Here is a 15762-nt window from a genome sequence, read left to right as displayed (position 1 = left end):
ACAGGTAGTCCTCAATTTACAACCATTCATTTAGTGATCATCAAAGCTACAAAGGCACTGAAAAAAGTGACTTATGACCATGTTTCATAGTTATCTGTCGCAGCATCCCCATGGTCACGTGATCAAAATTTGGATGCTTGTTATCTGGCTCAAATTAATGCGGATGCAGTGTCCCCGGGTCCTGTGATCACCTTTTGCAACCTTTTTAATAAGCAAAATTGATGGGGTAACCAGATTCACTTAACTACTTAACAACTTCATTGATTCACTTAACAATTGTGACAAGAAAGGTTGTAAAATGGGGCAAAACTCATTTAACAAATGTCTCACTTAGCAACAGAAATGAGGACTACCTGTACTTTATAGGGATATTGTGTGTTATTATTAATATAGAAAGTTAAGTTGAACAATGGGAATTTGTTCATTTCCATTCTAAGTCAGCATGCAGCTTCTAAATACATTATATCTTGTTTTACTATTTAAACTAAAATTATTTTATTAGTGTTACTATCTTTTTTTTTTTGCTAGCTTGTGACCCACCACAGGATCCTATGGAAAGTGAATGAGCTATAGTATTTTAAATATGTACATGATTACAGTTTGTATTTTTCTGTGTTTCTTCCTTATGTGGTCTAATAAAGCTAATAAGTACTGGCTACAGTCCAATTATAATCATGCCTTCATTCACTACTAATATAAAATCAGAGATTTGGAGTAAACAGTTATGGATATCTACTGGGACATGTCTACATAAGCTCATTCAATAATCCTTCTACCCAGGGAAATGTAATAGACCAATTTTCAGATAGACCGACATTGTCAAAACACTGTTTCCAGAATTCTTGGGGGGAATCCTAGTGGATAAATTAGGATAAAGTTAGTTTATATTCACAGTGCAGGAATATATTTCATGATGTTGTAAATGTTGTACCTTGATGAACGTATCTTTTATGTACACTGAGAGCATATGCACCAAGACAAATTCCTTGTGTGTCCAATCACACTTGGCCAATAAAAATTCTATTCTATTCTATTCTATATTTCATGAGAAAACCGTGAATCCTATTCTGGTAATAGGAAGTAACAATAGTCACAAAGTGATCACTAATACAATTCAAATGGATTCGAAGCATATTCTGAAATATATCACCAACACTTAATTTACGCAATAAATAATAGACTAATGAATATGCGTTAGGGCTATATACATTTATTTTCAGTATAGTATAAATAGCCTTGTGAGTATGTGCTTTTGCTTGTGACCAAGATAAAATTGCCTTACTTCCTTAGTAAAATTTATGGACAAGGTTAAATTTTCCTTTCAGCATGATTCCCCTGCTGGCCATTGTGAATTGCTCTCTGTCTTTTCGAAGGTTGAAAGGATCAAAGGCTTCATCATCAGTAAGACATCAGTATCAACAGAATTCACTAAGAGAGTCAACTGCTTCAGATCAGAGGGTGCCAGTTTCTTTCCCATCATATATATAGTAATGGCATTCCTCACATCCATTCATGTGTTTTGCTGCCAGCTAAATTCCTTTCAATATCACAGTTCCATCTGCTTTCCTTTGTTAAGAAGAAGGGCTAGTGATCAATGTGTGGCCTTATCAGACTTCTTCATGAAGACGACTAGGGAGTTCTAGTACCCTAGAATGGAACACATGAGTGAAAAGAAAAAATCTGCTTGCCTATTCTCAGCCCTAAAGTGTGGAGAAATGTGTTCAGTTTATAAGCTGTTAGAATATGTGCCTACTTCATTTATCCATTTACTGGTTTCCATGCACGATTTTACCAGTGGATATTGCACCAGATCTTCAGTAAAGGGATGTAACTTTCTTGACCCTTTATTTTAGGTTGAAATCAGATTTTCTAAGGTAACAGATGTTCCATCTGTGACCAGGACAAGAAATATGTAACTGCTGAAGGTTCAGTTGACTTGTTCTGAGCTTCTTAAACTGAATTCAGTATTCCTTTTGCCTAAGAGTCTGTGGTCGTTAATATCTAGTGTATTGGTTTTTATCTATAGTTGTTGCTATAACTTTCACCTTTAAATATATTTTATCAATTCTAGTTTTGTCAGCTAGCCTACGACACCTGAAAAAATGTATGTGCAGTCAATTTCTTGATAAGACTGCCGCTGTTGCTTTCTATAATGCATTGCAGAAACTCTTTGTGGTCATTCTAATCCTGATAGTCCATCTGCAAATTCTGTAATGTTTAAGAAAAACATTGATGCTAACTTACTGTCAATTACACTAGGAAAAAAAAACAATTATGCAGTTAGAATGGAGGTATTTTATTTGTTTACTTATTTTTGCATCTCCATAGGCATACAGGAAGAGGGCACCCTGGTCTGCTAGTTTCATAGCGGGTTTGGATATTGCTTTTCCCAAAGAGGAAAATTGTGCTGCCTCTGTGTGTTGTTGCTGACAACAGAAGTATTTTAATGCTGTTAGTATGGTAGGATTGCTCTAAATGTTCCTGAATTATTTCATTCTCTAATTCTTTTGCAAAGGCTCATGATAAACAATTGTCCACATCTGGAAACTTAAAACCTGCCTGACACTAATATAATGGTAAAATATTCAAACATGTTTTCTCTCAGATTGTATTGGGTTAATTTGGAAACTGGTTTCATAATATTCTTATGACCAAATATAATCTGTTTAAATAGAGGGCTTTTTGCATTTACAGCAGCAGTTCAAGCTTCCCCAGTTTGCTGCTGATTGGCAACAATTTCATACAAGGGCACCGCTGCTGCTAAAAAAATGCTGAAATTAGTATCAGTGGGTACATGTGGGAACTTACCTTCTGCTGCAATGTTTGGTGAGATATATCAGCTATCAAAACTGCTGTCAGTTGAGGTGCAGTTTTGGATGGTGCATGCCATGTTTTCAAGAAATCAAGTTTTATACCAGTAGTTTTTGGACTGAAGTTTTTACTAGTGATACAAGCTAAAATAAGTACAGTATGTATATTTGTATATCACCCAACTCAGAGCTTGAACTTGTCTTATCCTGCCAGTTAAAAATATTTTCCAAAGAGGAAGAGCTTTTTCAAAGCTTGGTTACTTTGGTAGTGGCACAACAACAGTAAAAGCATTGAGCTTATTTCTTAGTCGTTCAACTCTTTTGGTAGACAGTTCAAAGGACAGGGCAATTTTAGTTTGGAGTATTGTTGTCTTGTCTTCCTCCCACCCTGCTAACTTCTTCCAAGTACAATATCAACTACAATGCAGCTATAACCTCTAAGTTACATAGTTACACAGTCTCTCTTAAGCCCTGTTTGTCTGCATTACTCCTTTCACTCTTTCTAAAAAGATAGAATCTTCAAAGCACTCCAGTCATATGACTAGATTGCTAGGAAATTCAAGACTCTTTAGAATTCAGTATCTGTCAGAAAGAGGCCAAGGCTAAGACAAAGAATAAATTCAACAAATACCACATATTGCACGTCAATTTTTTTGTATACAAATGACCTTGGGCTACAAGGAAGTCTCAGTGAATATGTTTGTGTGTTTCCAAACAGCAATACCAATGGAAGATATTGCAGAACATGTGTGTCTATCTATTTAGCTTGGTGTGCAGAACCAGGATGCAGCACAACTATGTGGAGGATAAGCAGAAGCTGTGGGCCCTGCATGGCCCATGGGCAGGACAGATACAGAGCTCTAAAATACTGCTGCCTTCAAGCCCAAGGCAGGAGAAACTGGACACAGTCTCCTAGTTTCTACCCTGATGCCTTAATCATCACGCCAAACTTGTTCAGATAGAGTCAACCTTATTATTCATCAAACTGAAACTCTAGAAAATATTCTCATGATTGGAACATCCTCACAAGTACATTTATATAAATTTGATATAAGATATTGGGTATGTTATGGAAGAAAGGTGATTCGAGTAAGTTTATAACACAACTAGGACAGTAGTTGGAAAGTACAATAGGCTGGAATCAGGAGATGGATAGCAGCACAGATTTTTTACAGAATTTGTCATTAGCTCCTCTGAAATAGCTCAGCAGTTCCTATCCTGTAAATTATGTGCCTTTTTTGCACCAAAAAGTAGATTAAATTAATGGGGATGGAGCATGCCTTTCTGGCTCTTCAGCTTGAGTTTATTGATCCTGGCATATTTTTACTCCGAGCATAAGACCATCTTTCAGTGAAAAGACAGAATAAAATAATTTTGAGTCAACTCTTATCATTAATTTGCCTTTTGCAAGCACTTGTTCATGCCAAATAAGGTGTGTTTAGCTTTCGCCAAGGATGAGCAGACCAAAGCAGAGCCCCTGGGGGATTTTTGGCACTGATTGGCCATGAAGAAGGGGACTGGGGTTGGGGGATGGCAAGGTTTGAGGTTGGCAGGGAACTAATGAATGTGCTATGTTTGCTCATCTTTACAGAGTCACTTATTACCCCTAATTGGGAGGGAGAGTTCAAACAAGCACAGAGGAGCAGTTGTCACAGGAGCGTGACATGGTTTTAAAGAGGTAGTTAAGGAGGATTGCACTGCCTGGACTTGCCCTCCGATTTCCTCCCACATCCTGGCTTGGAGCCTGGCACACATCCGACTCAAAGTGGGGCCTTTGTCAGGAAACCCATTACAAGGCAGCAGTCTTTCAAAACAATCAGAACAAGACAAGTCATTTGAGGGAGCTATAGACAGACGCACAGCTGTCTCAGACACTCAGAAAGTCAACAGCTGACGGAAGGGATGGACCGGCTTTGGCTCCAAACAGATAAAAAGATGTGATTGGAATTAATTTGTTGTGCATAGTTTGGAGCTGTTCTTGATTAAAAGCCTTTTCCTTGAAGAGCCCCTTGCACCGTAAAAAAGGAAGTATTAATATTAGAGTGCATATATTGGATGCTAACGTTCTTACATTTCAAAGAGGTAGCTATATTGATCAGAATCAGTTTCTGCCTAATTCTTTTTTCCCCCAGTATTACACAGCAAGGATTTCTATAATATTGGGGAATATATTCAAACATATTCTTTCTTAAAACCAAGGCACACTTATACATGTGTTAATTTTATATTATAAATTTATGGTTCTTTGAAATGGTCCCTAATGTTTGTTGCATTCCTTGTCATTGTAGAAAATTATCAGTCTTCAATCTTCGGTGCTGTTTTTGCCATGATGGTGCCCTGGCATGTATCAGAATTATAATTTTGACTGAAATTCTACTAGCAAGAATTGCTCACTCTGTCTCTCTTTGTGATACAGTATTCAGGATCTATGCAACAAATCTAGAACAGATGATAAAATACTGCAATTTACGGCATCTGACAAATGGTAGCGAGTTATATCTACCTGCCTAACATTTATATGATGGGTCTAGAAGAGAGCCTCTGAGGTTGAACAGAGATCCTGGGTGAATATAGGAAGAAATATTCCTTGAGATACAGGCAAGCATTGCAAGAGATAGCAATTTGTAGAAATTCAAGCAATCTCTGTATTCAGGAATTCCCAACATTTTGAAGATGGAATGTCGAAAAAAAAGTATTGTGGGCTCCCTTGCAAGTGATATTTGAAGGGCCTTGCCTACTGCTAAAAAGATTTATATATCAGCAGCAACTTCTTAGAGTGCTACCTTTCTCTCCTTCAAAAGAGAATTAAACTTCCTAACAAAGCACTGAGCAGCAGTCTAAAGGAGCCCATCTGAGCATTCTTGGAAATAAATATGCTGGATCTGGGTCTTCCCTGGGAGGACGGGAGGGCAGGGAATCTGCTTGTTATTTAGATCAAGGGCTGAAGCAGGGCACAATTATAATGTCCCCAGGCATCATTGTAGTGATCCCAGCTGGATCACATTCCAGGTATCAAATGACCCGTCTCATTCAAATTAGGAACATTATTTTCACTTGGCCAGATTTAACGAAGTTATAGATTTTATTATTCTTGCATAAGATTGGTTTCTGAGTTTACCCAATTAAACAGATTCTTGCTTAGAAGCAAGAGAAGGAAATTTTCAATTTTTTTTTATCCCAGGCATAATTGATTTACTTGATTAACATGGAATGGCTTTCAGAAGAGATCTGATAAATGCATGATCACGTAGGCATTGGCAAGCAGCCACAATGGTGAAAAAAATGACAATGCTCATGGCAGTGTTACAGTGCAAACTCCACTTTTTTGAATCTGTATCCCAATGTAAGTATGGAAGTCATGAGTCATTTCAACCCTTTGCCCCACTTACTCATCCCCCAGATCCTATGCATGGTTACATTAATGTTCATTAGCTATTGTAACTAACCAGCATATCTATATACTGAGGCAGCTGGGAGGGAAAAAACAGTCCAGATCAGTTGCATACATAAACTGCTTATCAATTTGTTGGCATTTTGCTGACTATAGATAGAAAGAGTGGGAAAGGCTGTTTCCACTCATGGCTTGTAGTACTGTCACCCAGGCACTGTTGAGATGATATAAAGCTTGTGCTCATTACTGTTTGTTGGCACAAGAAAGATTGGAAGTCATTAGTGGGCTCTCATTTAAGGAGAGCTTCCCTGGGAGCATGAATAGTTTGGATCTCCCTCCTTGTCCTCCACGTATAGGGAGAGAACCTGTCTCCAGAGTCAGTTCTAGCCAACCTGGAGATCTCTGTAGCTCTTGCTTTTCTGATGATGGACTTCTCTTACTGGGCCAGTTAATAAAGTGATGAGGTGTGACCAATATGTCCATGCCTGATTTGCTTCTTTTATCATGATTCCTCTATTCAGGTTATGTCATTTTTCTCCTAATGAATATGAATTTAAACCAGGAGTTTCCAAACTCTTTGGCTCATTGACTCCTTCCTGAAGTTTCAGATTGATCACCAACTCCCAAACATGTATCATGTGAATAAATTTAATAAATACTACTTTAACTAATAGTACTATGAATAATAATAACAACAACATTGACTCCTTGGCTAGATTCACACGTTGCACTCAGTCATGGTTGGTAATTCACTCAACAGACCATGGTTAAGCAATACGTTTGACTCACAGAACATGCTAAACCTAAAACAAACAAACAACCTCCCATATTTTGGAAGAAGAAGAAGAAGAAGAAGAAGAAGAAGAAGAAGAAGAAGAAGAAGAAGAAGAAGAAGAAGAAGAAGAAGAAGAAGAAGAAGAAGAAGAAGAAGAAGAAGAAAGACACAATGTTCAGTCCTTTCCCACCCACCCTTCCAGCAGCCTCCCATCTGCTTTTCCACTCCATTTTTGAGAGGAAAAGAATTCAGGTACTCTGACAATAAAGGGAAAAGAGGAGAAGATGGCTACATCTTCAATTCTGTAATAGAGAAGATTTCAGAATGTGCTGTTTGCCTGATTTAGTGTTGAATTTCTCTTTTCTATATAGTATTGATGGGATCGCTCTTTTATTAGATTCATAGCCAAACTGCATAATTCAAATGTATTTAGTGAGGTTTAATCAGGTTTTGTTTTTTTTTAAATGTTGGCTGTAAATCAATGAAGTATCTCAAGAATAGTGCAAGGAAAAGAAGGAAACCTCAAGCAAATATAATCATTTTAAACAGGATTTTCTTAAATCAGGAGTGGGAAACCTAAAGTAAAGTTGAGGATTCACAACTCTCCTGGCTGATAGCTGGATTAAAACTGAAGGCTGGATTTGGGTGAACCTCTGCTCAGATTCATATGAGAATCCTTATTCAGTGGCCAGAGCTAATTTACAGATTCTTTTCCTTCCCTGACTGAATTATTTCCGCTAAATAATCTTTCTTTTGTTGTCTCCCAAATTATGTGCCTTCCTGGTAAAGGAAAAGAAAGAGAAAGTAAGCCACTCCTGTCTCTAACCTCAGCTCTTCCAAAAGGGGGGGGAGTTCTGTTAATTCTTGATTCAGTTTCCCTCCCATTGCCCTCCCACCAATTATTTGCATATTTACTCTGAGCTTTTCCTCCATTGCATCCAACTGCAGCATAGACATCTCCCAGTGATATCCCAACCAGCTTTGCCATGGATACCATTTTGTCAGTGATGCAGTCAGGTAATACCTCCCCCCACAGGAGATGAGATCAGCCCACCATCTGTTGGCCACTTTAGGCTGGAGCACCTACCTTCCTTCCCCTCCCCTCCACACCAGAGCTATCTGCTTTGGGCGGTCAGAAAGTACGATTGTTTCAAATCACACTCTCCTCCTCTTTCCACCGAGTCTCTGAACTGATTCCGGACTCAGGTAGCTGAACAATAGTAACAATAGTAGCAGCGGGAATGGAGGCTCTATTTCAGGACATCTCTTCTCCCCACACCCGCTGCCTGTTACTTGGGCTGCTCTTGAACATGGCTTAGAAGACCATTATGGAACCTATACAAAACAACTGTGCAAAAAAAGGAGACAAGTTTTAAAAGAGGGCTAATCCTGCCAATCTGTCAGAACACACCTGCTCCTTAATCCCTATCCCCATTCCAAATCAAGGAAGTGATTGGTGGCTATTTTTAGGTGGGGTGACATCATTTGGCAGGAGGGGAAGGAAACAAAGCCAGAGGAACCCATCAATCTTTGCTCTAACAGCATAAGCAAGGACAACCTAATCCGTCAGTATCCTGAGATCACCAAGGGGGTCAGCAGATTTTATGCCAACACAGTTTTCTGCCAGCTGAGGGCTGTAAATAGCACTTTAACTCAACTATGAGGAAGAGCTTTCAGAATGTCCCTATTTCCTGCCTCCAGCCTAACAGACAAGACATAAAAGGCATAGGGCGTTTCTTAATAGGCTGGTTTTGTCCAATCTGTAGCCAGTTTGCTTCCAAAGCTGCAGAGCCTTTGCCAGAACAAGTGTGACACTCCAGCTTGATTCTTAAGGATATACAAAGAAAACACACTACTAACTCTACTGCACGCCATTTCTCTGTGCTGGTGGAACCTCAAATTCATCTATAGCCACTTGAAAGAAACTACAGCTATTGATGTATGTGGCCCATGTGCACAGTAATGCAAAATTACAATTCATTTCATTAGATACTCTGCAGGAGTGTATTTTTTTCTAGATCATTTTTGAGATTTAAAATGATGTCCAGATGTATAGTCTGTTTCAGCCATATTGAAAATGAATATATTTTCACTCTTGAAAATAAGGTACCACTCTTAAATATATTTTCAGTGAAACTGATAATCAAATTATAATTTAATTTGTGTTGTGGCATCATATTTGGGCTCAGAATGTTTTTGATATGAAAGTGAAATTCGATAATATATGACACAGCAAGATTATTCTTGAGCATGTCAAAAGTACCTTTCCCAACGGTTCAGGGAAGACAAATGGGCAAACTACTTTGGTAACTTAAAGAATCTCTGTCTTTTTTATTAGGACTTTAAGACTATTGGTCTCAAATTAATTATAACTAAATTAAATCTCACCACTTTCAAGCCATCTGCTTTAAACATGAGTATATTTGGATCATCCTTATCTGCACCCAGTATTCAGGTATGGACACTGTCACTTTTGTGAAGTGTAAGGTCACAAGTGTATGTATGGCCTTTAGATGCACTGACCTCATAAAAATGGATCAGAAATATCTTACATATCTGAATGGGACAGTTCTGGTAAATACGTGTCTTTCTTTGTGATTTCCTCAGTATAAGGTTTCAATATTTTGGCACTTATTTGATGTAATAATATAGGAAAAATACATATCTTAATATGACTCTGCAGTAAATAATTTTTAAAATAATATAAGGAATCCATTATTTACAATAATCACTTGAAACACTTGAAAGGAAGAAAGCCAGCCTAAAGACCTTTACCGTTCCAGGAATAACTTTTGCCCAAGCCTAAAATTGGTTTTTGATTTTTGTTTAAAATTCAGTGTCTGATGTTCTTAAATTAAATAAATGATATTTGAAGCGGGGGGGGGGGGGAAATCAGCCCCCAACATCTGCAGATTATGATTAGCATTTTGAAATAGACTGCTTGAATTGAATCAGGATGAATGCTGCCAGTCTCCTTTTATTCACTCAGTTTATTTAATGAAATGGTAGAGGTCAACCCTTTGTCCTTAAATTAGTTACTATAAAAATCTTTTTGTACTTTCCTACTTGTTATGATGTCTTAGAAGCGGAAGAAAAGGTTGTCATTAATTATGCCTTTGTTGAATATGGATAGCTATTCAGAATTAGTTAGACAGTTTCAAACAAAATTAGCATTGAGCAACTCTTAGGCTGATGTTAGGTTGGTTATCAGAATTTTTTTTTCTCCTAAGAGAATGCTCTTCTGCAAGTGTGCATTATCTAATATATTCAGCTTTCAGTTGCTAATTTTTTTTCCAGATGAAGATGAGCTTAATTGAGTTTGTGCTTTTAAGTTTGTAGAGCTCTTCAACACCTCATACAAAAGCATCTAGAAGCTTTTCATTTGTCTTGAGTATGTTTCAGATGTACAAATATTATTTACTTTAAACTCTGAATCAAAAGGCATACTGTAACTATTTCATATTTTAAATATATACTTTTGCTTCTCAAAGTGTGTCTGCTGTAGGTATTTATACAGCTGAAAAAAAGAATGGTTCATAAGACTTACAGATAAAACCTTTTCCCCATTATCTTGTAATTTCTTTGAAAGGATGTAATTTTAGAAATTATAATGAACAATAGTTTTATAACTAGTTTTTTTTTTAACAAGCATTAAATATCCTAATTTGTATTAAAAGTAAAATATTTTAGTTTCCTACTTTTGTGAAGAAAATTACTTTGAACAATAATCTTACCTGGTTCAGCATCCAAAAATATTTAAATACAGGTGCAAGGAATAATACTAATTTGAAATTATTTTTAACATTTGAACCTCAACCATTAGTCCAACTCCGATTTTTTTTTTTTTAGCATCAGCTCGGTATTCAACTAAAAACTACTCTGACTCTTTCACTGGCATAAGGAGCTGAATATCAAAAGAAAAAAAAAATTTAGCATATTTTTGAAGAAAAAAAAACCTTGATAATACAATATTGCTGTGTTGCAGAGTATTAGATAATAAGGAGCTTGATACTTAGAATAATTAGAAAGGAAAAGAAAAGTCTTGACCACCGTATATCTAAATGAATATTTTAAAATATATACATAATTCTTCCCTCCCCCCAAACCTTCTATGAAAAAGCTGCTTTTCTTCATCAACATTCCACATACTTGGAGATGAATCTGTAACCTTGCAATGCTTTTAGGTACAATGTGCATTTCTTCCCCACCTCCACCCAGCCACATACATAACATTTTAAAGGCTAGGCTCTAATGACCTTGTGAAGGAGAGATCCCAGCCAGTCTTATTATGAGAGGTGTCTCCTTGAGCAGAACCTCGGAAATATGTCAGGGTGAGACCTTTAGGTATGCACAAATCCTTTTTCTTTGGTTTGCAATTATTTTATTAACATGTATCAGAGGACATGGGGAAGAAAAAAAAGAAAAGAGAAATAGCATTTAAGAAAGCTTATTTCAGTATGTATTAAGAAACTAATATTTTTTTCACATAGATTATTATATAAATTATTAAAATTAGCTATACAAAAGTATATCATGTAACTGAAGAATATTATTGGAACAGCATCCCAATTTTAATTATCAGTGGAAGCCTGTAACAAAAGAATAGCTAGCTAAGGCCATGCAAAGGGACTTACAGATAAGTTTTAAAAAATATACAACTTATGGTAAAAACTCCCTGTTCCTATCTCAAATTTTCATTTAAATTGCAGTCTAGTCAGACCATTGACATAATGTCATTTTAGAAGCTGTCGTAATATTTTAAAAAAATATTGTGACCCTTTTATTTAGTAAAACACACTCATTCTATTATTTAAAAAGCACTCTCTAATATCCCATCTCTGGGTGTGGGGGGTAGGTGGGGAGGTGAGGAGACAAGAGTATGAGCCTTCACACAACATGCTGGAACAAATTTTAAATTTAGTAGACCGTTTTAAAAATCTTCAGAGGTCAATTTTCCACTTGTGTTTGTCTCTTCAGGAAGTGATTTTATGGTTTCCTCTAATATATAGGATTTGTCTTCAGCCATGTGAAGAGCTTTTAAATTTAATCCAGGACTGGAGTAGCAATTTGTTGCCACAGCTTTAAAATAAGATTTTCTTTTAACTTTCTCAAGATGCAGACTTTTGTCTAGGCAGCCTGAAAATGAACTCCATGGTATGTGTGTGTATTTATGTTATCTCACTTTGTAAAACTCAGGAACACTTTATCAGTCTATATTGTTACAAGGATGATACATGATAGTCTAAGAGATTGTCTCAGATGTGAACTCAAGACAAATTCTCTAGATTCTTAACTCCATTTAAAAACAAACAATGCAATTTTTTTACAAGGTGCAAAAATATAATATTTCTATTATTACTTACATATTTTCAGGTTTTCTTTAAATTAACAATTAATTAACTTAATTACAAAAATTAAGTCTTTTTCCTATCCTTTGTGTCTTAAAACTCTAATGGCAATTTTACAAAACAGTTTCACAGAAAACATAGTAAAGAAAAATGTCCAAGAATTTGGCTAGCTCAGTATATGTGTTACCTGTTTTAAAAATTCTGCAGTCTCAACACTTTAATATATTCATGAACTACTTTAACAGAAACAATGCCCGATATAAAGAGAAAGGGGCATATAATAGCAGCATTGTGCACGGGGAAAATCTGAACACATACTTCACAAAGAGCGCTTTAGTAAAAGCTACCTAAAATAGTCTTTTTATACTGGAGCTTAAGAATATATACAATTTGCAGAAAATAATTTTAATGGGGTTTGTGCTCATTCTCATAAAAAGATAGCAACAATCAATATTAAAAGGGGGCATCACTAACACAGATTTTACATTTTATTTCAATACTGTCCCAGAATAGGCTGTATTCTTCCATGGAGTTTTGGAGCTGTGAGAGATTTCTGTTATCTGATCTAATTTATGGACATGACTTGGTTATTTTGCCCAATCAATATGCTCTCCAATATACTGTCTGCATCAATGTGTTGTGCTCACAGATCCACAGCATGCTGTCACACAGAATCATTTAAGGTATTACGTGTTTATATATTAGAAAAAATGAAACACACATGCACATGCATACATATGTATGTATGTACGATATATTGCAAGATATTCCTACATTCATTTATGGGAAGAAAAAAATTGGTTACAGCTATCTCTGTTTTCCTATTTGCATACTTAAAGTAAACAATTAAAATGCTGTTGGTGCAACTACGTGGAAAAATACATATCTGATGTCAGGTATAACAAGAGGAATCCTTTTAAAAGCAGTAAAAATTCCACCTGGAAGATAAAAAGAACTCCCAGTAATCAAAGAAATTATAAAGTAAGGGAATATTTTAAATCTATTGTTTAAACTCAGGAACGCACAGTATCTTTCACATCTATTTATCGTGTAGTTATTTTAATGTAAACATTTGCCCGTTTAGATGAAGTGTTTTCATTATTAAGCTAATTTCAACATGTTTCAGATATACTGATGAGTGAGAAGCAAAGCACTTGCTGATGAGAAACGAAATTCTGCCTTGGCTCAGCCGGCTGTCAGATACATCTTCATTAGTTTTTGTCATTCACCGATGGCAAATGCTGTATAAATGAGATGACGATCAGGTCCGCCTTGATAACTTGCCTTATCTCATTAGTTTTCACATCAAAGTTAATCAGCAATGTGAATTGTAATTGCTGTAAGAGACAATGCAATAGATCACTGGGCCCTTTCCCTCCCTCCCTCCCCCCATGGCATCTTGAAACATCAGCAGGCTGGTGAGCAGAGATAGGCTCAGAAAGAAAATGATGTGGAAAACATAATAAGCAAGCGGCTCAGAATTAATGAGCTTACCCAATAAGAAAAGAATAACCAATCAATGTGAGTTGGGCAAATATAATTTAGGAATAATTGCTTGATTGGTTGTCTATAGTAGACTGATTTGACCACACACAAGGATTAAGAATTAAGATGTCAAGACCAAAAAAAATAAAAAAATAAAAATTAGCAACAGAGAGGTGGTAATTTTTGTTTCTTTTTATTCTACAGCTGATGGAGACGGGTGCTTGATATGCTATTCACCAAGAATGAAAACATTAGGTCAACGCACAATGTTCCTTCTTTTAGTTCTCATATAATTGGGGAGGGGGTGCACGCTTCTCAAATCCCAGTGGTGATATTTCTCTATGGGACAACAATGCAAATAAATAGATTGTGTGATGGGACATTGCAAAGACATGCTACCCTTTAGCAAAGCTGATTTACATATTTGTAGCTGCGACATACTGAAACATTTTTATTATGTTTTATTGTTAAATAGTGTATTTGGACCCAGTGACAAAACGCTGCAATTTTAATATGAAAAGGGAAGCAATTCTTGCTGAACCTGTCCTTTTAGTATAATTTTCCCTCCAGCCTGGCCAATTACTCTAAAATAGAGCCTGTCCAAACTATTGGGAAAGTTCCACCAGAAGGTAAATTTGCTTTGATCTACATTACCCTTAATTGAGTCACCACCAATGTCTCTATCCTGACATCAAGATATGTGAAAATGCTGGATTATTTCACTGGGGATTAAACCTAATTTTCGCGTGTTCTGCATTAACCTATTAGGCTGACGCATCTGCATTGCTAATGCAGCTCAGGCAGCTGTCATTGCTAAAGAAAAACATGATCGTGCAATCCTTGAAGGAATGATTTCAGCTCTGATTAGGGTTAGTGAAGTGAGCTGAGCCCCAGTGATAAGGAAAGAAAACTCCCAGGTTGCCAATAGCTTTGAAAATTATCAGACTGTAGGCAAAAAAAAAAAAATTAAAAATTTTTTAAAAAATGCACTTCCTGACTTACCAGCTCAAGTCCAAATGAAGAGAGGAGTGACATTATTTAAGGCAGCTGCCTATTAACGCTAACAAAAAATTATCCCCTGAATAAATGTGTTTGTTTCTTGCCAAGAGAGCTAGTGTAACAGACACATATTAAAATGCTAATACAAAGCAACCAGAATAGAAAACCGAACCGTTTACCTTTGCACATTAACATTTTTAAATGATATTTGTGACAGCACAACAAATCAAAAGGACATTAGCTAGTGCGACATCTCTGAAATTTTTCTTAATGGAATACACATCTTCACTGTTCTTTAAGGCATGCTTCTCTTCACAGTGTTCCATTAAGGGAGGGAGGAATCAAAACAAGCCAAATAGCATTCACAAATCTTGTTTTATCTCCCATCGATTAATTTAATTTAACGTTTATATTAGTCTATTTTACTAGATAGTAATCTTCTTCTTCTGTATCTTTCCTGCAGGTTTAAGGAAATAACAGTGAAATGTTTTTAGAAATGAGTTACCCTCTAAGCAATGGAGCCAGGAGCCAATTTAATCCGATTAGTACAGCACAACAATAGATATGCCTAACCCACTCTGGAGAAAAGCTTTTACTTTATTTGTTTTTATTAGCCAAGCAATCTCTCACATCAGGAAAGTGGAATTTTACTCCATGAGATTGCTCAAGCAATCAAGAAAAAACAAAGTTGAGAAAATCGTCTAATGTGTCAATATTTATCTTTTGGTCCTAATTGTCTGTAAAGAGGACTTGTTGAGTGAGCAAAGTTTATGACATTGGTTTATCTCTGTTATTGATTCTTTCTATTGTTTGAGCTTTCAATGTTAGCTCTTCCCAACTACCCAGGAGGTACAACAAAAATCACAGACACATAATAAAGTTATTTTATAGGGAAAGGACAGAAAAACAAGATAATGGATGGATGGACGGACAGATGGATGGACGGACGGACGG

Source organism: Ahaetulla prasina, chromosome 3, assembly GCF_028640845.1.
Source record: "Ahaetulla prasina isolate Xishuangbanna chromosome 3, ASM2864084v1, whole genome shotgun sequence".
Lineage (NCBI taxonomy): Eukaryota > Metazoa > Chordata > Lepidosauria > Squamata > Colubridae > Ahaetulla > Ahaetulla prasina.
The sequence above is the reverse complement of the archived record's forward strand: the minus strand, read 5'-3'. Positions refer to the sequence as shown.